The sequence below is a fragment of the Saccopteryx leptura genome, chromosome 8, assembly GCF_036850995.1.
Source record: "Saccopteryx leptura isolate mSacLep1 chromosome 8, mSacLep1_pri_phased_curated, whole genome shotgun sequence".
NCBI lineage: Eukaryota > Metazoa > Chordata > Mammalia > Chiroptera > Emballonuridae > Saccopteryx > Saccopteryx leptura.
In genome coordinates, this window is record NC_089510.1 from 94,133,828 (window position 1) to 94,153,535 (window position 19,708).

The following is a 19,708-nucleotide window of genomic DNA, read 5'->3' on the forward strand; positions in this document are numbered from 1 at the left end:
ATTTTTGCAGTGCTCATTGGGAACAGTTCATCTCTGTTCTATGTGTAACAACCTCACTGGGGCTAATTGTAACCTAGCTGGTTGTTGGCTGAAAGCGTGGACCTCTTATCTGGGGCCTTGTATAGCCAGTATTTGTGGCCACCATCAAAGCCATCTGGCCAACACAGATTTGCATTTGATTCAATCAGATGGTATGGAGTCAACAGAGCTAAAAACTGGTAGTCCATTTTTCCTTAATCCTAGCTTGCACCTGGCAAGCAAATAAATACACACACTAGCTCCAAAACCCACTCATTTAGTGCTGACAAAGCTACTGACTCACTCGTGTTTTCTAGAATCAAAGGCTTCTACCTCACCAGTCTTATTCACCTCTGTTTTCCATCTCCTTATTCTCCATAAGCTGAGTTCTCCCTCCCCATTCCACCATTTTAGCTGTCTCTTCCACATAGCTTTCCTGTCCTCCTCCATCCTGGACTCCTCCTCACTACAAGAACATGGCCACTCTCTCCAGGAACAGTGTGATCTCTTCCCAAAATGGCTTTTTAGCTCGTACTTTTAAAACCCTTAGGCACAAAAACCTTCCTCCCACACACATTAGCATAATCAAGCCCCTTCCCAAGCAAGAAGGGAAACTAGCTGTATCACATGAGAACATCACCACATAAGAGCAGCAGCCAATTTTAACAATAAAAGTGAGAAAAAATAACTTTGTCTGCCCAACAGGCCTAAATTCTCTTTCACATGGCTGTAAAGCCAGTGGTCACCACCATGGCCATGCATGTTCTCACTGGATTCAGTGATGATAAAGGAACAATAGTGCCAGAAAGTAGTGGGCCATTTCATTTGTTAAAGTCTCATAAAGGCAGACAAGCAAACAGGCAGGGAAGACCACTTCCCTTTCTCTTAGGGCTCCCAAGTTCCTCAGCACACCAAACTAACAGACCCACACCAGCCTCAGCAGGGCTCCCAAGCCTCTCATCTCTCTTCTTCTCTCTCTCTATGTGTGGATTCTCTCTGCACTCCTCTGCCCAGCAAAAGAGGCTGAGGGAAAAAAAGCTTCTCCAGCAAACAATAGCAAACAATTGCTCTCCTCAAGCAGGAAGGAAGTCTGGAATTTGCAATCTCCTGTTCTAAGGGCAAGTACACACAGCCTTCCATAGACTGTACACGTATGTCTCTGCCTCAAAACAAGTGAGCAAACTTTAAAAGAAAATCTTTACCCAAAAAAGTCTATGTGGTCTTTTTCCAAAGCATAGTAGGCTAGATTTCAAGAGAAAAGACACTAAGCCTGACAGTCTTCTTAAAAGTCAGCTGAAATTGTTGCAGTCATTTACACTTCGTGCTATTGAACAGTCACAGATCTAGTAATACAGTTCTGATTCAAGTGGGTAGAAAAATAGACCACACATGTCTGCGAGTAAAGTGAGAGAGAATTTATAATTCTTTTTAATCTGCAACATTATACCCATGAGCCATAATTTAATACATAAATCTCATATGCAAAATACTCTTCCTTTCTATAAGATAACATTTTTTTTCATTCACCATCATACTCAAATCCAGAATATTTTCATGTTTTTCAGTTGACACAGGCAAATAAGTTGGCTTTTATGGGTGGTCTCTTTTGATCACAACACCATGAAGGAAAATGAAGTGCTGGGCCCTTCATGTACCCTAAAAGAATGTAAGGGGTCAGGGGAGTGCTAAGGACACTTTCATACTTTGAAGCTCCCTAGACTTCCCAGTCTGGGTTGTATTCATTGATGGTTAGTGACCTTGAGGCCACTCTTCTTTTTAAACTGTCTCTTTCCCTTTCAGTACAACTGGATTAATTTTTTTATACTATAAGATAAAGTTTATTTACAAAGTTACAGAGGCAGAAGAAGGGTCTCTGGAGCTCCAGAGGGAGAAAGGCAAAGGTAATGCACTTTGGAGGAAAGAGGAGGGAGAAGGAAAAGGTGCAGATGTGCTTCCAGGAGGAGAGCACAGGGGAGTCCTTCATCTTAAAGGTTTGAAAAGCTAGGAGTTTAGGGGAGGATTTTTAATAAGATATTCATCAGCTTTATGCTGATTTACTTTTATGCTGATTATTTTGAGATTTATTTCTCTGATTTCATAAGTCCTTGGATGTGGTTGGCACAAAGGGTCCTAATTAAATTTCAGTTATCTATTTCCTTGAGTAGGGTAATTTAAGGTATTTACCCTTTGGATGCAGAGAAGAAATGTGAACCATTTAATCTTTAGTGTCCTTAGTTATAGAAGATAGGATTTTTTGTGATTTACTAGTTGCCTGCAAACTATTTCACTGTTTAACAGTATCTAAGTGTCCCCATTATACTTGTTCTGCTTTACCAATCTGTCTCATTCCTCCATCAGAAATTTTAATCATTGAAATCTTTTAGGGGTAATGAGGAAGGATATTGTGACTTCAGTCACTGCTTTCTGCTGACAAGGGCTGTGGTTCCTGCCTGTGTAGCTTATAGAAGCCCCTCCTTGCCTGACTAAGGGAGACAAGGGAATGTGATCTAAGGCTGGACAGAGAGGCTATTTGGCTAATTTTTTCAGAGTAGGGATGGGCTGGAATCTCCAAAATATTATCATCTTAGCATAGACTTGTTATACCCAGAAGCAAAGTTGGTAGATTTCTTCATATTTTATTGACTCAATTATGTAGTCAAAAAATTAGTCAGTTCAGTTGAATCATTGAGTTTCATTTCAGGAGTCAGTGATGCAGGCAGGCATCCTAAAGTAAGACCTATATTGTATAAATAAGCAATCAATATTTAAAAGAGGTATGATAGGGTTGTAGGCAGGGGACATGATGCCCTTCTCCCTTAAGTGAACAAATGGATATTAACAATAGATGCTTCAAATTACCTTTCTTCAGGCATCTGGACTGACTCACCCAGGTGTGGAAGGTCCCCTAGCTTATTTATGGTTAATTCCTTTTTCCCCCTTAAGGGATATCAGCCCCAACACTCGAATCCCTTATTTAACCCTACCTGTTAGAGAATTGGTTGCTGACCTCTGCCTTAGGTGTCAAACCAGTAGATGATCCCATAATAAACTTTTCTTAACCTGAACTCAGATGTCCTCCTTCAACCAGCTTTACATTTGGTGCCAAAATCCAGGAGGGGTGCCTGCCAGGACTGCTGGATTACCCTTCTTTTCTGCTTTCCTTTCCTGGGCTTGATCCACTTTCTAGAAACCACTCCTGAACCTGCCAAGAGAAAACCCTTCTCTGGGGCTTTCCACACTTGCCATTGCTGACCCTGCAAACATCCACCTGATTCCTTCTCTCACAGGTGAGTAAAAGTTCTCCTAGCTCTTAGGTCTCCTGTCTACAGCCATACCACCCTGAATGCACCCGGTCTGGTCTGATCTCAGAAGCTCTTAGGTCTCCTACCTCTCTCTTTCTCAGCTCCAGCCTCTCAAAATTCTTAGCGCTAGGTCAGGAAGACTCTCTCAGCCTCTGGTCCTTATCCTCACAAATCTTGAGATGCCCAATTTGTAAGTGATCCTTGATCTCACTCTCAGAGACTGGCCAAGGAACGGAGACATCTTTTACCTTGACCTTTCCTCCTTCTAGGATTTCTCACACTCACCCTTCAAAGTCTGCAACTTTATATCATGGGAGCCTCACAACTCTAGTACTGGATTGCCCCAATATTGACTAGAGAATGAATCTCAATGGTCCAAAAATGGAACTTTTCATTTTAACATACTTCGAGACCTCAATAACTTCTGTCAACACAATGACAAATGGTCAGAAATCCCTTACATTCAGGCCTTCTTTGCTCTCCATTCTCTCTCTGTCAAACCTGTTCCATGTATTGGATCCTCCTAGGACCCTCCAAGCCTTATGCTCCTGCATATTCCATCTCTCCTTTTAATCTGGCTGATCACACTGTTCCTTTATTTGCTCCCTGTCTACCTCCCCCTGTGCTGACAATTCTCCACCATCTGGGGATCATTCAGGCTCAGGATCAGATACTGACCCCATGGACTTCTCTTTCTCCTCATAATCACTCCTGTACAAGGCAACATACCCCCCAGGGCCCTTCATCTCCCCTCTTTCCTCTCTGTGAGGTAGCAGGAGCCAAGGGAATTGTTAGAGTCTATGTTCTGTTCTCTCTCAGACCTTCACAGATAGAGAAGAGATGAGGCTTTTTCTCCACACAACCAGAACCAGACATCTACATAAAGAAATTTAAGTACCTAACCCAGTATTATGATCTGACCTGGCATGACCTCTATATCATCCTCTCCTCTACATTACTGCCCGAGGAGAAGGAGCGAGTCTGGCTGGCCACACAGGCACATGCTGATGACCACCACAGGACAATCAACACCCTGTTAGAGCAGCAGCTGTTCCTTGGAAAGACCTTAATTGGGACTATCAAATTGACAAACCTGGAAGGGACCTTTGTAATCATATAGTTGCATGCTTGATAGTGGGACTCCAAAAGGCTACTCAACAGGCAGTTAATTATTTTTTAAAAACTTCAAAAAATTACACAATGAGCAGACAAAAATCTAGTCCAATGCCTGCCCCGCCTAATAGAGGCACTCCAAAAATATACTAAAATCAACTCCAATTAGGTCAAGGGGGCCATAACTCCTTAACACTCATTTCATTCCCCAATTATTCCCCAATATATATAAAAAAAAAAGCTTAAAAAAGAAGAAGATGGCCCTCAAACCCCTCAATGAGATCTCCTGAGCATGGCTTTTAAGGTCTATAATAACTGACAGAAACAGAAAAAGGTAGACAGAGCCCAAAGAGATCATGCAAAACACCAGCTCTTGGCAGCCATCCTTAAGGGTTTCAATGCCCCTAAGGGGCCTCATAAGACTCCACCAGGGCTCTGTTTAAAGTGTGGAAATGAAGGTCATTGGGCAAAAGCCTGTCTGGCTCCTCAACCCTCACCCCCCAAGGCCATGCCCTTGATGTGGAAAAAGGGGACACTGGAAGTAAACTGCCACCTCACTCCTCTAAGGGAGGGTTCAGTTTCTTCCAGCCCAACCCCAGCCACCTCTGATCTAACCTTGCCCAGCCTGCTGGAACTTGCCACTGAAAACTAAAGGTGCCCAGAACCATCAGCCCCAGCTCACATCACTATGGAGGAGCCTAAGGTAACCATCCAAGTGGCAGACACCCCTGGTTTCATTTCTCCAGATTAAAGAAGATGAAAACTCCATCTCCACACATGCCCACTGATGGCCCTTCCAATCAACCTGAATTATTGACCAGATATACCTGCTCTCCCTTAGGGCCCACCAAAGTCAGACTGACTATAATCTCAGAAGAAGAACAGTGTGAGCCTTGAGTAACTATGATAACCCCTTAGCAACAGAGAGGATGAAGATTCCAGTTTGCTTTATTTTTTCTTACCTCCTTAACCTTAAAAACATCATCTTCCCCCATACTTTCCCTCTTGGAATCTTTGCATCTAGAACATTCTCTTGATTTTACACAAAATTTCTTAATCAGGACTAACTCCTCCAATGTAGCCGACTGCTGGATATGTCTGTCCATGTCATCTTCAGCTTACTCAGCTTTCCCTATTCCTCTTAATAATATTCATCTCCTTCACACCATCCATATGAACAAGATTCAGAAAGGGGCAACCTTCTTTGAGAGAGCCAGTACTCTCATAGGAGATTTGTAAAGCCAGTTTCTGTGGACACTATCACAGCAACCTGGACCATGCAGGTTCACATTTGATTTGGACAGACGGTAATAAAACAATAAAGACAAGAACTGGTGAGCCATCATCTTTAATCCTAGCTTGCACCTGGCAGGCAGGAAATACACACAGTGGGGAAACACTACCCTTTTCCTTCAGGGCTCCCAAAGCTGCTGACTTATCTGAGCTTCCTAGAATCAAAGGTTTGTACCTCACCAGACTTATTCAACTCTGTTCCCCATCTCCTTCTCTCTGCACAAACCAGCTTCTCCTTCAGCACTCCACCATCTTGGCTGCTTCTCCCCTCCTCCACATGGCCTTTCTCTACTCTCCTCTAGCATGGACTCCTCTGCCCCATTTTATAGGGTAGAAATCAAAACTTTTAATTCAATATACAAACAAGGAAGTTTTTGATACAAAGTCACTTATCTGAGACACAATGTGATTCCTCATGAGAGTGCACCACCCCACATCATGCAAGAGTCAAGGGTTTGGAAAAAAGCTTAGTCTTAAAAATTAAGCCTTAGGCTATCATGACTGTTGGGCAGATAAAATGTATTATGCTCACTTTGTTAAAGAGGCCGTTGCCCAGGTGATATTAATGTGTGTTGAGAATCCTTGTAGCCTGGGGCTTGGTTTTGGGATTAAGCCTTTCCCACCCATTTTTGATGTGGGTTGGTACAATCCTATCATGCCTCAGAGGGTGACTTTGTATTAGAGACTTCCCTATTTTGTATATTGGATTAAGGGTTTGGATTTCTATACTATAAAATGGGGATGGAGCGGGAGCTTGCACTCTTGGTTCCTGAGATTATCATTAGAGGAGAGAACAGAGCAGAGAGCAGAAGGAGGCCATGTGGAGTAGGCCAGAAGAAGCAGCTAAGATGGCGGAGTGCTGAGTGAGATGCCAGTTTGTGTAGAGTTTGTATCTGGGATAAGGAAGGAGATGGGGAACTGAGGAGAATAAGGCTGGTGAGCTAGAAACCTTTGATTCTAGGAAACTCAGATAAATCAGTAGCTTTGTGAGCACTGAATGTGAGTGGGTTTTGGAGCCCAGTGTGTATTTTTTACTTGCCCGCCAGGTGCAAGCTAGAACTAAAGATGACAGCCCATCTGCTTTTGGCTCCTTTGTTTCTTTACCGACTGTCTGAATCCAATGCGAACCTGCATGGGCCAGGCGGCTGCTGTGTTGGTAGCCCTGGCCTTGGCTTCTGGCTTTACGTTTGGCATAGTCTGTGGCAGGATTCGATACAGATCGGCAAGGAGCCTTTGAGTGGTGGAGTAGAGGACTGCCTGCTGTTATGGTTCCTCATGACTGTCCTTTTGGGGGCCATAGGCTGGCTGACTTTTACAGCCATGCGTGAGGAAACCGAGAGCTCTGTGGAAGAGGCTTCCCGGGACCTGCAAACCGAGCAGTGGAAGGAGCTGGAGCAAATGCAGGAGAAACCGATGCTGACCCTGGAGCTGGAGGAAATGCTGGAGGAGGAGGCCAACCAGGTGTTCAAGATTTGCCTGGAAATGGAGCAAACACTGGAGGAGGATTCAGAGGTTCGTGAGTTGCAGCTTGCCCTGGATGTTGCGGAGAGCCAGCAGCAGCAGGAGGCCGGGGCTGAGGCTGAGGCTGAGGCTGAAGCTGAGGCTGGGTCCGGAGCTGCAAGGTCTGCGAAGCAGAAGGTGGCGGCAGCCCAGGGTTTGAGCCCAGCAGCAGGAGCTGGTGTTTTCAGTTCCTCTTTGGAGGATGAGGAGAATTGGACTGGAGTTGTGATCTGCAGTCTCCAGAAGGTGAGAGCCCAGAAGCAAGGAGTTCTTACTGTGCTCCTGGTGGGTCTGCGATTTTGGGGACATAGGATGGACGTTATCATGCTCTTCAGAGCCAAGATGGAAATGCTGACTGCCATTGCTATGTGCTCCCCTTTGGGACAGTGTAAGACCTGCGAGGATGGCAGGAATGAGGGGGGTGGCTGAAGCCCCATGTGTGTGGACTGATTTCCTGGACTACGACCGGAGTGGGCATTGGCTCCTTTGTTGGATGGACTTACGGATTACGGATTTTGGACAATAAAATACCCTGATGGGGTGGGGGGGGGTGGCTTTGCTGGAAGCACTCCCCTGCCCCCGGAAGCTTTTCCCATGGCTAGAAAGAAGGCCGAGGACATTTTGTGCTTTGGGCAAAGTGCTCAGATATTGGTGAAATGTACCTTTGTAATTGTTGAAACTGTATGATTTTTGCTGTTGTAATTTGTGTAATGTTCAAATTTCCTTGCACAGGGATGCTGGTGGTATAGATTGTGGGTAGTAAAGTGAGCATAGGGGTGATTATTGGGCAGATAAAATGTATTATGCTCACTTTGTTAAAGAGGCCGTTGCCCAGGTGATATTAATGTGTGTTGATAATCCTTGTAGCCTGGGGCTTGGTTTTGGGATTAAGCCTTTCCCACCCATTTTTGATGTGGGGTGGTACAATCCTATCATGCCTCAGAGGGTGACTTTGTATTAGAGACTTCCCTATTTTGTATATTGGATTAAGGGTTTGGATTTCTATACTATAAAATGGGGATGGAGTGGGAGCTTGCGCTTTTGGTTCCTGAGATTATCATTAGAGGAGAGAACAGAGCAGAGAGCAGAAGGAGGCCATGTGGAGTAGGCCAGAAGAAGCAGCTAAGATGGCGGAGTGCTGAGTGAGATGCCAGTTTGTGTAGAGTTTGTATCTGGGATAAGGAAGGAGATGGGGAACTGAGGAGAATAAGGCTGGTGAGCTAGAAACCTTTGATTCTAGGAAACTCGGATAAATCAGTAGCTTTGTGAGCACTGAATGTGAGTGGGTTTTGGAGCCCAGTGTGTATTTTTTACTTGCCTGCCGGGTGCAAGCTAGAATGAAAGATGACAGCCCATCTGCTTTTGGCTCCTTTGTTTCTTTACCGACTGTCTGAATCCAATGTGATCCTGCATGGGCCAGGCGGCTGCTGTGTTGGTAGCCCTGGCCTTGTATCCTGGCTTTACAATGAGCCTGCCTGTCCCCCAGAGCCAATGCAAACTAAAAGCAAGCAAACCTATATATCATATTTACTAACTTATTTGACCAACACAACCTCAGCTGCAAACTGAGCAAACAATCTATACTAAACCCACTACTCCGAGCTAGAGAAATTAAAACCACAAATCCCTCCTGCTCAAGGACCAGTCACTCTTAATACCCCTTTCTTTCACCTGCCTTTCTATGCTTTACTGCTCAAGGTATCTCTTTTTCTAGAAGAATGGTGTTGCTTTTACCTCAAATAGTCAGAGTTAATTATAGACCCAGCAACAAAGCTAAAGGAGGAGGCTCAAAGAATTCATGAAAAACAAGACAGGTCTTGGGATTAGTGGATCCGCACAGACTGGATGTCTTGTTATTACGATATTGGCCCATTCATTCTCATTTTTGTCATTCAAGCATGTGGTCTGTTTCCTGTGCCTTTTCTCTAATTTCCTCCAGTACCACCTGAAGGCTTTCACTAACCAGACTTTCCACGAGCTTGTGTTACTTCAAGCCACCTGCCAGAAACTCCCTACTTTGCCACTGCAGCTCAAGGGCAGCCATCCTTTCCCATGACTATCTTCCCCTAGTCAGCAGAAAGCTGTTACAGAAAAATGATTATCACCCCTTATAGGCTGGAATGATAAGGTTGGAAGTGGGGGCCATGACCCCCTCCTCCCTTAAGTGAATGAAGGAACATTGACAAACTAGATGTTTCAGATCACCTTCCTCCTGGCATCTGAACTGACACACCCAGTTGCAGAAGGTCCCTAGCTTACTTATGCTTAATCCTTTTTTCCATAACAACTAACAGCCCCCACCCTTGAGTACCCTTTTAATTCTACCTGTTAGATAACTGGTTGCTGGCCTCTGCCTTAGGAGTCAGCCTGGCAGATGATCCCTTAATGAACTCTTTTAAACATGAACTTGGGTGTCCTCCTTTAGCTGACCTTACAAGGTATTTATGAAAACAAAATAAAAAACAAAGTTAATGATCTGAACAAATTTGAACTAGTTTCTGAGTTTATAAATCAAGATTTTTAGATTTAAAGCTCAAAGTTTCTTTTTCTGGAATGAAAGCAAGCACACAATCTGATAGATCCTTTCTTATCTGCACTTTGAATATCTTTGGTGATTGCCACGAACCAGCATGGCTAGTAATTCCAGGTTCTGAGTGGGAATGGCGGGGAAATTAAGAAAATAAACATAAAGAGAAGTAGAATGGGATCGGGAGGCCTCTGCAAGCTGATGGCAAGAACAGAGCATGATCTCCACCCATAACCCTGTTTTATGTAGAGAGCAGAGAGAGTCATTAGCAAATCAGTGATATCTCTGATCACATTTCCAAGTTAACCCAAGAATTCTACCAAGTGCAGAAAACCCCCACCATACATAACATCTTAACTTCATAAAACAAAGGATAAAAAGAAATCAGCCTTGGCCCTGGCTGGTTGGCTCAGTGGTAGAGTGTCAGCCTGGCATGCAGAAGTCCCAGGTTTGATTCCCGGCTGGGGCACACAGGAGAAGTGCCCATCTGCTTCTCCACCCCTCCCACTCTCCTTTCTCTCTTTTCCCCTCCCACAGCTGAGGCTCCATTGGAGCAAAGATGGCCCGGGCACTGGGGCTGGCTCCATGGCCTCTGCCTCAGGTGCTAGAGTGGCTCTGGTTGCAACAAAGCAATGCCCTGGATGGACAGAGCATCGCCCCCTGGTGAGTGTGCCGGGTGGATCCCGGTCGGGCACATGCAGGAGTCTGTCTGACTGCCTCCTCGTTTCCAGTTTTGAAAAAATACAAAAAAAAAAAAAAAGAAAGAAAGAAATCAGCCTCAAGTCTTTTCTAGGGACATGGGGGATAGGAAGGGTGATGGGGATAGGAGAAGTATACATAATCCAGCACCATAGCTAACATGGAGGTGTGAAAAAAAAACAGCCTTTAGCAACTTTACTAAGCAGGTAAAATGGGGGGTTGGGAAGACTGTGAGCTTACTGCCAGTTCCCCACACCTTTGTCCCCCAAAAATCTAAACTGCAAAGACCCTCTTGACTTGTGGTTCACAACAGGTGATGTATATTCTGCATGGTTTGCAGAACATCAGTCATTAACATTGTTTAAATATGAGCTGTTAAGGCAAATTCTCAAGGTTACATAAAATCTTTTAGCTGTAATTTTCAAGTACAAAGTTCAGGGGAAAAAATTAGTTCTTTATAATTCCAAGTCAAAGATGGGAGAAAAACAAAACATTAGTTGGGAGGGTTGTAGCCAAATATATAAGGAAACTAAATAAAATTCAGTATTCAGTTCAGTTTATGATTGACAAATAACATTTTTTAAAGACAATTAACTGAATTAGAGTCTAATATCCACAAGTGTGTATCATAGATTCTATTGAAACACATTTTTTTCTCTAAAATCACTCTAATTTTTATCAAAGAGGCAAATTAAGAGCAATTTACTTGCTGCATTAAATTCAGCTTCAGTTTGGCCTGATTATTTGCATAAACACAAGGAGAATAGTAATTGATCATATAGACTCTCTTATATAGTCTTTTCTGGAATTCCACAAGGAATCTTCAGACTGAACTTTAATTAGGCCCTCAGGGAAAAGGAGCCAAGTCACATAATTGCTATTAGTTCTTAAGGTCTACTGGGTTAATCTTTTGGAAACTTTGTTTCATTTATGCTGTTTATACTCAATGTAGTGAGACAAAATGTGAGGCAAGCCCATATTTCTTTCCAAGGATGTCCCTTCTCTACCTTAAGTCACATTTTAGGATGCTGTTAGATTACAGTGTCAAAAAGCCTAAAAGCTCTTTTGTTTAGTTGCATGGGTTGTGAGACATGTCCTTAAATTTTTCTGAATTCTTTGTAAAAGGTCATGTTTGATTCATAATTGTTGTTACTTTCTCAGATTCCACTTTATTAGATGTAAAGTCATACTGGACTTAACCTGAAGCCATTTATTATTTTGATAGTTTATTGTGGTTTAAAGACTTGGAAAGAGAAAGTTATATATTTTTTATGTGTTTTGTTTTGTTTTTAATTTATTCATTTTTAGAGAGGAGAGTGAGAGGTAGGGGGAGGAGCAGGAAGCATCAACTCCTATATGTGCCTTGACCAGGCAAGCCCAGAGTTTCGAACCAGTGACCTCAGTGTTTCAGGTCAATGCTTTATCCACTGCGCCACCATAGGTCAGGCTATTTTATTTTTTTAGAGATACAGAGAGAGAGAGGGATAGATAGGGACAGACAGACAGGAATGGAGAGAGATGAGGAGCATCAATCATCGTTTTTCATTGTGACACCTTAGTTGTTCATTGATTGCTTTCTCATATGTGCCTTGACCATGGGCCTTCAGCAGACCTAGTAACCCTTTGCTCGAGCCAGCGACCTTGGGTTCAAGCTATTGAGCTTTGCCCAAACCAGATGAGCCTGCACTTAAGCTGGCGACCTTGGGGTCTCGAACCTGGGTCCTCTGCATCCCAGTCCTACGTTCTATACACTGCACCACCGCCTGGTCAGGCGAGAAAGTTATATTTTTTATAAATAAAGTTCCTTCTTAATTTTTTCTATAAATTCTACTTGAAGCCTGATGACTTATTTTTCACTCTTCTTATAGTTTTGCATTTTATGGTAAAACACTCAAGAAAGCAGTTAGCACCTACAACAGACTTCCTGGAAAACTTCTAGGTAATCCCCATTAGTTAGGTTTAGTAGTGTAAGGCCAGGGGCCATGGCAGTAGTGGCCATGTACATGCAGGTTCGCATTTGATTCGGACAGACAGTAATAAAACAATTAGCTTTAATCCTAGCTCACACCTGGTGGGCAAGAAATACACACAGTGGAAAAACACTTCCCTTTCCAGTAAGGGCTCCCAAAGCTACTGACTTACCTGAGTTTCCTAGAATCAAAGGTTTCTAGCTCACCAGCCTTATTCACCTCTGTCCCTCATTTCCTTCTCTCTGCACAAACTCTGCACAATGTGGCTTCTCCTTCAACATTCCGCCATGGTGGCTGCCTTTCCTTGCAATGCTAATTTCAGGAACTGAGAGAGAAAACCCCTGGTCTGTATCATTTTATAGTGTAGAAAATTAAAGCTTTTAAGCCAATATAAAAATAAGGAAGTCTCTGGTACAAAGTCACTTAGCTGAGGCATAAATGGGATTTCTAATAAGAGTGCACCACCACATATCATGCAACAGTCAAGGGTGTGGGGAAAAGCTTAGTTTTGAAAAGATCTTAGTATTAGAAGGGAGGGAAAGGCTTAGTCTTAAAACTAAGCCTTAGATTATAATGACTTTGCTGGTTTACAGCCTGTCTCCCATACCCAATGCAGACTATAAGCGAGCAAACATATACACCATATTTACAAAGTTATTTGACCTACAAATAGGATCTCTATTTTCCAGAGCATCACAAGTAACAGAACTGGCAAACTTATTTCACTTTTGTCTTACATTCAATAACCTTATCACTGTCTTTCCAGCCCTCACCAATAGTGTCCTTGAGATCTTTTTCTGATGCTCAATTTCAGAGCCAATTCTACAAGTTTTAGGTTTTTGTTTCAATAGTATATAATTTCTGGAACCGAATTTTGTTTTAACTACATACTGTTGAATAACAAACTGTAGAGAATTACCCATCTAACCTTGAATCCTCTATAACTTGAATTGGGGAACTTTAGTTAAAAGCCCAGAGTGATTGTCTCTTGGATACAAACACCAAGAAGCTGTGTGAGTGAGTGACCTTTGAACAAACACAAAAGAATGCACGTGAAGGGGATTTAGAAAATTAACCTAGAGGTTCTAGATTGCCCCTTCCTTTGTGCTTGTTAATTAGCAAAAGAAAACTGTACTGACCTAAATTAACCCTTTATCCATGTCAACAAAGTGGCCATTAGTCAATCTTTCCCCTTGTCACCTGATCTCCCTCCTTTGTAATCTTGTTACCTCTGTTCTGCTTCTGATCAATAAAAGCTGAGGGAGAAGAGAATTCAGGAGGTCCCCTTTGCCTCCCTTGGCAGGTCTGTCCCTCTCCCTCTTGCTACCAGTTTGTGTCTAGAGTAGGTTTCTTCCACACAACACTGGTAGTTCCCAGCAACTGGAGTACTACAACAAGCCACTCCAAGGCTTTATGGTTTAAAATAAAAACAATCACTTATTTGCTTATAATTTTTGTGATTTAAACAAGGTCAATGGGCATAGCTTATTTCCATTCAATGATATTAACTGAGGGAACTTGACTGAGGCTGAAAGATCTGCATTTACTTGATTGGCAAGTAGAGGATGGTTAGCATAAGGAAGCTCAGCAGTCTAGCTTGAGAACCTCAGCTCTTGTTGGTCAAATAAGTTTGTAAATATGATTTTTGTTTGCTCACTTATAGTTTGCATTGGGGGCTGGGCAATGGCAGATATAGTGGTCTGTGAGGGTGCAGGTTGCCTTCCTGACTGGGAGGGATCATTGTCTTGCTAATGTTTACTGGAAGGGAGATTCTGCCCCCAGCACTGAGGGGTGCTGGAGATTTCTTTTTTCTCTCTCTCTTCCCTGATCCCTTGCCCTCCAATGGAAAAAGTTGGTTTTCTGCTTTCCCTTTGGCTTCTCTTGTGACTTGCCTTTCTTGGTGAGACACCAATAAACAGAATGGCCCATCATCCTTTGACTCTACTATTTCTTTACCATCTGAACTCAATGAGAACCTGCATGCAAATGGTCACGATGGTGCTGATGGTCCCTTGACTTACAACTGGCATAGTTGTGGCAGGATTTAAATCAGATCAGTATGGAGCCACCACCCTTGAGGGGTGTGGTAGAGGAATGGTTGCTGTTATGGCTCCCTATGACTGTCTTTTTAGGGGCCATTGGCTGGGTGTTTTTTACTCAAGAAGAAACCAGGAGTTCTATGTGAGAGGCTGGCCAAGGTCAAAAGCTCCAGGATAAATTTTAAATTGAATGACAGAAAAGGCTGGAATTGGAGTGAGTACTGGAAAAGAAATTATGGATTTGCAAGTTGCAGTCTGCTCTAGAAGCTAAATTTTTGCACTGGCTGTTGTTGTAGAAACAACTGCAGATTCAAGAGCTCAAGTCTCAGCTTCTGGCCAAAGGATTGCAGCAGCATCCATGCCAGTGGATTGGCTTTGAGTCAGCAGGAGCAGGTGCTTGCCACTCCTCTTCTGAGGATGAGAGGGCTCAGGCTGAAGCTGCCATATGCACACTTTGTGGTCAGGCCCTGTACCAGGCAGAGCTGAGGGAGTTGGGGGCACAATTTAGGCAGAAACCTACTGAATCCCTAGTAGTCTGGTTACTACAATTATGGGACATAGGTGAAGATGGCGTCATGCTCTCTGGAAGAGAGATGGAGAAATTGGCCACCATTACCACACACTCTTTTTTGAGGCAACATCTTTAGAACTGATATGACAACCCAGGAGACCATACACTATTAGAATGGTTGATGGCTGCCATTTGTATTGTGTAAAGCCAGTAGCCATGGCCACCATCACAGCTGCCTGGCCCATGCAGGTTCACATTTGTTTTGGACAGATGGTGATAAAACAATGGAGCAAAAAACTGGTGGACCATTAGCTTTAATTCTAACTTGCACCCAGTGAGCAAAAAATACATACAGTGGGAAAACACTTCCCTTTCCCTTTCTATTCAGGGCTCATAAAGCCACCGACTTATCCAAGTTTTCTAAAATCAAAGGTTTGTACCTCACCAGTCTTATTTACCTCTGTTTCCCATCTCTTTTTCTCTGCACAAACTGGCTCCATCTTCAGCATTCTGCCATCTTGGCTTCTTCTCTACTCCTCCACATGGCCTTTCTCTGCTCTCCTTCAGCATGGGCTTTCCTGTCCCATTTTATAGTGTAGAAATAAAAAAAAAAAACTTTTAATCCAGTATACAAACAAGGAAGTCTCTGATACAAAGTCACTTATCTGAGGCATAATGGGATTCCTCATGAGAATGCACCACCCCCTATTATGCAACAGTCAAGGGTGTGGGGAAAACTAAGCCTTCGGCTATAATGACTTTGCCAGCTTACAGCCTGTCTCCCACACCCAATGCAAACTATAAATGAGCAAACATATATGTCGTATTTACAAACTTATTTGACCAGAATTCCACCCCTTTTCCTTGCTTAACAATCTGAAGCACAGGTATTTCTGCACAAGAAAATTAGGCACATTACATAAATTACAACAACATGACAAACCATACAATTTCAACAATTACAAATATACACTTCACCAGTCTCTGAGCACTTTACCAAAAGCACATAATGTCCTCTGACTTCTTTTAGCCATGGGAAAAGCTTCCTGGGATAGGAAAGGGCCTTTGGCAAAGCTGCCCTCCATCCCCATCTGGGTATTTCACATTGTCCAAAATTCCTAAGTCCATCCAACAAAGGTGCCAGTGCTTACTCAGGTTATAGTCCAGGAATCAGTTCATGCACATGGAGCCTCAGCAACCCACCTCATCGCTGCCACCCTGGCAGGTCTTACACTGTCCCAAAGAGGAGCACGTGGCAATGGCAGTCAGCATTTTCATCTCTGCTCTGGAGAGCATGATGGCGTCTGCCCCTCTGTCCCAAAATTGCAGACGTACCAGGGCCGTAGTTTATACTTCACCAACCTTATTCACCTCTGTTTAACATCACCTTCTCTGCACAAGCTCTGCACAAACTGGGTTTTCCTTCAGCACTCCACTATCTTGGTTGCTTCTCCACTCCTCCACGTGGCCTTTCTCTGCTCTCCCCTCTAATGCTAATCTCAGGAACCAAGAGAGAGCAAGCTCCCGGTCTGCCCCACTTATCTGAGGCATAATGGGATTTCTCATGAGTGTGCACCACCCTCTATTATGCAACAGTCAAGGGTGTGGAGAATTAGGCTATAATTACTTTGCCAGTTTACAGACTGTCTCCCACACCAAAAGTGAGCAAACATATATGTCATAATTAAAAACTTATTTGATGAACATATGGTTTGGCAGAATGCTGGAGAATTGCCAGAGGCAATGAGTCGTGGCAGTGCTACAGTGAGTTAGTAAAGGTCCTTTGGGAACTAGGTATAAAGAATGCTGTTTTCAACCCTGAATCCCGTGGGCCAGATGAAGTAGTGTTTACGGCAAAAATGAGGGAATTTATCCTTGCCCCATCAGCCTTTTTTGAGTCATTTGTGGCTATCTTATGCCCCTATGTGGGGCAGCCCATCAATGCAGTTACACAGATGGTAGCAGATTTGGGAGAGCTGGAGGCCACTCGGGATCATAAAGCAGTGAGGGCTGCTGCCTATGTTGCCCCCCCAACAAACAAGGGAAATGGGCCAGTAAAGGTCACCCTAACACAGATGTGGGTAGATTTAATTGCAGCTGGAGCAGGTAAGGGGAAAATAGATGGCCAGTCAAATAAAATTCTTTTAGAGCTTTGGCAGCAGCATAATCCAGAAGAAAAGTTCCAGCCACTGAGATGAAAGGCCCCAGCAGCTACCAATAAAATGTTTGGTGTGCGGGCAGCTCAGTTACAAGATTATATGATAGAGACAGCTGAAGGAGAGAACTCCCGAGACCCATTGTATCAGTTCAAATAGGAAAAGAGCTGAGAGACCCCTCTAATGGGGATGGGCAGGGACCAGAGGCCACACTTGGAACTGGCTACCCACTGGTTCCCTTCCAATGTACAATGGGTATTGGCCTTGGTGGATACGGGTGCAGGATGTTCTCTGCTTTATGGAAACCCAGTGTGGCTTGCTGGGACCCCAGTGGTCATTGATGGTTATGTGGCCAAACTGTTCAAGTGTAGCCAATAACAATTCCATTGGGAATAGAAAGACTGCCTCCTAAGCCATACAAGGTGTATGTATCTCCTATTCCTGAATATATTTTGGGGGGATAGATGTCTTGCAAAGACTGTGGTTGGAAACTATAGTCAGGGAATTCTGGTTGTGGACCAGGGCTATGAAGGCAGTATCACAGGGACACACATCGCATTCCCCTTTGCAATTTCCCATCCCTCAGCATGTGAGTAAGATCAAGCAGTACTGCCTGCCAGGTGATTATGAAGAAGTCACAGGAATAATCTTGAAACTAGAAAAGGTGAGGATCATCTGGGCAGTGCACTGTCCTTACAATTCCCCAGTGTGGCCTGTGTGCAAACCAGATGGAACCTGGAGAATGACAGTAGATTACAGAGAACTTAATAAAGTTGTTCCCCCATTGCACACTGCTCTTCCCTCGATAGCTAACATGATGGATCAGCTAAGCCATGAGTTGGGGACATACCACTTTGTGGCAGACTTGCCAGTGCTTTTTTCTCTATTGATACAGCTGCAGAGATTCAACACCAATTTGCCTTCAGTTGGGAAGGGAGGCAATGGACCTTTACAGTGTTACCCCAGGGCTATTTGCATAGCCCCACCTTATGCTATGGGCTGGTGGCTGCTGACCTGGCTAAATGGAAACAGCCAGAGGCAGTTCATATGTACCATTATATTGATGATATTATGCTAACTAGTGATTCTCTTTCAGAATTGGAGCCAGCAGTCCCTACCCTGCTATCCCAGTTGAAAGCATGTAGCTGGGCATTCAACAAAAACAAATTACAAGAACCTAGGTTATCTGTTAAATTCTTAGGAGTTGTCTGTTCAGGTAAGAAAAAAAGTTATTCCTGACGCAGTTATAGATAAGATCCATGCATACCCCATGCCCACTATAGTAAAACAGTTACAGCAATCCTTAGGTTTGTTGGGGTATTGGTGAGCATTTGACTCAGTTACTATGCCCCTTGTATCACCTTATTCAGAAGGTGGAAGGAGATTCATTAGGATTGGACTGAGTAGGCACAAGGTTTATTTGCAGCAGCTAAGAGAGCTGTCAAGGTGGCACAGGCCTTGAATGTGTTTGATCCTGCCAGGCCCTGAAAGCGGGATGTTCATGTAACCTCAGAGGGGTTTGGATGGGCTTGTGGCAAGGGACAGAGCATTTACATCAACTTATTGGGTTTTGGTCCCAAATTGTGGAAAAACACTGAAGTCCATTACTCACTAGTGGAGAAGCAGCTGGCAGCTGTGTATGCCGCCCACCTGGCCACTGAGAACATTACAACCACAACACCAGTTACAGTCAAGGCAACATACTACAGGATGTGGAAGAGATTAGGCCAACTGTTGTAAAGTACCAAAAAACTGAAAATTGATATTGATATTCTGGGAGGAAAGGTCAGGCTTTCCTATCAGGCTTTCCTGTCCTGTCCCTCCTTTAGGGAGGGGAGGGAGAGGAATGTAAAAGTTTCTGGCTTGTAAGAACAATAGGTCATTCAGTTTTAAATCTAAAATAAAGGTTAACCAAGAAACTTCTTCTCTTTCAATGGGAGGCAGAATTTACCTACCACCTTGCATTGATTGTAGTTCCTCCTCCTTCTTGGAATCTTGACGGTAAAATACCTCTAGGCTAGTGAGGAAAGATGAACCCTGAAAGATTTATAAACATCTTTGATTGTATTACCTTAAAAGTCTTAATGTTTCTATGTATTCCCTAAACAAATGTTGTCAGCCCATGCCATGATGTCATGCTCTCCCCCACCTGTCTGTGATCAGGGGTATATAAGTAGCCCCTGAACTATTTTTGGGGCTTGCACACAATTTGGGTCTGTTGCCCTGTGTCAGTCATATGCGGCCGGAATACTTAATAATTCTGCTCCAAAATTTATCTGGCCTGGGTGTCTTTACGTGAACTTGATTAAATGAGGCACAGTGTTTTCAGAATCTGGGGTACAGTACTTGATAACAATTGGGGGCTCGTCCAGGATCCTGTGTTTTTTGTCACCAGAAAGAGACACCCTGAATCAGCTGGTCTCTCTGGGGAGCTGCCTGTCCCCACTTGAATCTCATGGAGAGGCATGCCATCTGAGACTTTCAGGGTTCCTGGTCTTCCTGTGGGGTCTGGACCATTCCTTGATAGATGCCTCTCAGTTCCCAAATTCAACAATTTGGATAATTCGGCAGATAAATCAA